At 40.2% G+C, this 4013-nt stretch overlaps 1 pseudogene; it reads left to right on the top strand.

Annotated features, from left to right (window-relative positions):
• Positions 1 to 1167: 1167 nt before the first annotated feature.
• Positions 1168 to 2955, top strand: LOC141812115 (uncharacterized; annotated as a pseudogene).
• Positions 2956 to 4013: the final 1058 nt, after the last annotated feature.

Raw genomic sequence — 4013 nt, 5'->3', positions numbered from 1 at the left:
GAATATTTAGACCTAGCAGATACCCTGAAACCTAAGCCAACAGACTTAGCCAACAACGTTGGTGTAATCCATAACAAACTGTGTCTTCTTTCAAAAGTATCTCTTAAACACTTTTATTTACTCGAACAAGAAAATAGAAATCTTCAGAAGGAAGTAGCTCAGCTACGAAATTCTGTAAGAAATCTTGAAAAGGATTTTGTGTCAAACAAACCCCTTACTAAGGTTGAAGTTAGAAACCTTGTCACAGAAATTTCTAAGCAACCAAAATTAGTAGAGGAGGAGGCAGTAAAATTAATTGAAGAACTTAGACATAGTGTCAAGAAAAGTGGAAAGTATTTTGCAAGAAGTTAAGGGTTTAATTGGTGGATGACTGAATTCTCTAAACAGTCAGAGAATAGTAATTACATTAAAGCCTTGAAAGCAACAGATAATATTGAAGCTCCTACTAAAGGTTTCGCTAAACCAGGCGATTATTCAACAACTTTTGACTTATTAAAAGCAGTGGTTAAGCAGAACAATACTTTAATTTCATTGCTTATATCACAAGGAGAACTGATACAGGATTTGCAGAATCAAGTTAGCCAACTGAAGAGGCAACAACAGCAGCCTCCAGAAACTCCTTCTAAGGAACTTGATGGGTCAATAGAAGAGTTAACTAAAAAGCTTTCTGGATTAAACTTGGGAAGTGAATCAATTATTCCCAAGAAAAGAGGTTCAATTTTAATATATAAAAACCCTATCTGATATTCTTGAAGGAGAGAAACAAAAGCTAAAATGACTTCTAGACTACCAGCAGTTGCTACTACAACAGTCCAAGTACCTTCGGCGGAAGACCAGATCCGGGATTATCGCTAGAACCAACGGCGATTATATAACCTACAAAGAAGAATAATCCCGAGTCAACGGCGCTTTAGAAGAACAATTGAGAGTCAACTAGATCTGGAAGCACAATTATAAATATCCAGATCTAGAAGAGCAACAATGGTACTAGTAGAAATCCTTTATTCTACGGGGTACAGACCGACTCAGCACCGAGTATATCAACATTACTCGGAAGAAGATGTCCTATGTGTGGAAGATGGACAAGTGGATCTTCCACTTGTTACTACCCAGAGCCACAGAGCTCTCAGAGAGGCTGGTTTTCACCACATTCATGTGGGCCTCTTAATGGTAAGGGTCTATACTCTTCACAGACGAGATGCCGAAACTATGGCGTTGGTTGTCCTGCGAGATACCCGATGGCGAGGAGATCGTGCCATTATAGCAACAATGGAGATGGATCTTTCTCAAGGAACTCAGATGACATATGTTATACCTGATCTTATGATTAACGTTGAAGATTTTTCTAATCATCTTGAATTATCTATACAGACCCACGGGTATAATGACTGGCAGGGAGGCACCAGTAACCTGCTAATTACTCGCATGATGCTAGGGAGATTGACTAACACTAGCTTCACAAATTTTTCATATAATGTTCAACATGTTGCAGATTACTTGGCAAGCAGAGGAGTTATTGCTCTGCCTGGAAATCGTTTCACCACCGAAGAATTGCAAAATCAAAGGTGGATCTTGAGGCCAACATTAAGAAGAAATCCAGTGGCCCCAACAAGAGTTCAGTCCCGAGCTCTTCTTGATGGAAGTGTATCCTTACAATTTGAAGGATATACTGCAGTAGCAGAACAACAACCGCATCAAGTTAATGAACAAGATGAAGAAATTTGCTCTCCAGAGCAGGAGATCTTGGCAGTTCTAACAATTGAAGAAGTCTCTCCCAGAATTGAGTTCAAGCGGTTGAGTCCCAATTCAACCATACCAACAAGAGTACACCTGGCTCAGCAGGGTATGACCTACATATACTTCATGATGTTGAAATTGGCGCAGGTGATAGGGATTTACTTCCCACTGGTCTGGCCTTTGCAATCCCAGAAGGCTATTATGGTAGAATAGCCCCCAGGTCAGGAGTGGCCTGGAAAAAGGGAATTCATGTGGGAGCAGGAGTCATAAACAGTAACTACCGTGGTGAAATTAAAATTTTGGTATTCAACTTAACCTTTGAAGTAATTTCATTTAAAAGGGGCGAAGCAATAGCTCAGATTATTTTCACTAAAATTATTACACCTGAGCTAATGCAAGTACCAAGATTATCAGATACTCTAAGAGAGGACATGGAGGATTCGGATCATACTGACCAACCCTCAACAAGTCAAGATGCCAATTAACATCCTCCAGAATGGACTACAGTAGTCCAAACTTTATGTCCACCAGAACAACAGGAAGATCCAACCTCCCCTGAACCAGATGAGTATGATCAGCAATTGCTTAAATGGATCGCAAGGAGCATATTCTTGGCCCTTTCACATCAACCAATAAGCCATTCTGAACCACCTCACTTCTGATCATCAAGATGACGTGTCTGGGACACTCTGGGACTTCCAAGTGGTAAATATGATTATATGGTTAAATATAATCCCCCACAATATATTGATTATGTTCCAGCAACAAAGCCATGTTGGGGTGATGAATCTGATGATGAAGCATGTAGCCCTCAAGCTAACCCAGAAATGATTACACATCAAAGGCAACCTTGCTATGGCTGGATCAGTGAAGATGATGAAGAAGAAGGAGATGAACGGTGGCTTTGGCTTTTCTGAATGGCAGCGACCCGATTTATGATACTGATGAAGAAGAATGGACCAACCCATTCTCCACGGAAGGTGGTGGGTATGAATCCGACTCTCTGAATCCTATTTTTCTGTTGACACTAATTTCCAACAGGAATTGGAGAATGATGAAGAAATTCAAATAGCTCACCTTGAGCTAGATCTTCCAACGGACTATCCAGTCCAGATGGAGGCCCAAATTCAGAGGGTCTTGGCTTCTACAGCATCATCGGCATATAACCCTCCAGAAGATTCCATGATGGGTCCCCCCTCAATATGCTCCGGCTACTGAAAGGCCATTTACTTCTAATCCGTATGTAAATATGTCTTACATGGGAGCCAAGTTGGGAAAGATTCGGAGGTACATATAACACAGAACAATGGACTGCTACCATCAGCACAACAACAAACAGGTGCGATGTTAATATTACCTACAAATATAGGCCTTTATAATGATGTAATCTCCAGATGGGAATCAATAACTACAAATGTGGTGGATTCAAAAATTTGGACTGATAAGCGAACAAAAGTTCAGTACATAGAAAATCTTCTAGGAGAAACAGAGAAGAAATATTTCATTCAATGGAGAATGATGTTTCCTGACCAATATGATAAATTGGTCAATTCTACGGATGAAACACAAAATGTTCTATCCCAAATAAGAAGAATATTTACTCTTGAAGATCCCGCCTCTAGATCAACGGCAGAACAAAATCAAGCTTACCTTAACCTGGAAAGGTTAGTTTGTCACAACACTAAAGACTTAATTTCTTACATGAATATGTATAAGGAGCTTGCAGCGAAGACAGGAAGAGCATTCATGAATGAGGAGCTATCAAGCAAGTTCTATAAAAAGATGCCGCCTTTAATTGGGGAATACTTAGAAAAGAAATTCCAGGAGACGCAGAGGGGTAATACGATTGGTATATTACCCAGAATATATCATGTCAATCAAGAAATGATGGAGATGTGCAAGCAAGCTGCCTTACACAAAAGCGCCAAGGATTTCCAATTTTGTTCCCAAATGCCACTAACTGGTATGATGCATAACCCAGAAAGAAGGAGATTTGGGCTCAGAAAGGCCCAAACGTATAAGGGAAAACCACATAAAACCCATGTCAGAGTCATCAAGAAGAAATATCAGAACGACCGAACATGGGTAAGAAAATGTAAGTGTTTTTTATGTGGTGAAGAAGGGCATTTTGCCCAAGAATGCAGGAACAAAATCGGAAACAAGGAGCGCATAGCCATGCTTGAAGAACTCGAGCTTCCTGAAGAGTTTGATGTTGTTTCCATTGATCCTGAAGAAAGTGACTCAGATGCTATTTGCAGCGTTTCCGAAGGAGAAAC

The sequence above is a fragment of the Curcuma longa genome, chromosome 18 (assembly GCF_044706935.1).
Source record: "Curcuma longa cultivar G26 ecotype Majalengka, Jawa Barat chromosome 18, ITB_CL_G26_1.1, whole genome shotgun sequence".
NCBI lineage: Eukaryota > Viridiplantae > Streptophyta > Magnoliopsida > Zingiberales > Zingiberaceae > Curcuma > Curcuma longa.
Note: the sequence above shows the minus strand (reverse complement) of the source record. Positions and strands in the feature narration are given on the sequence as shown.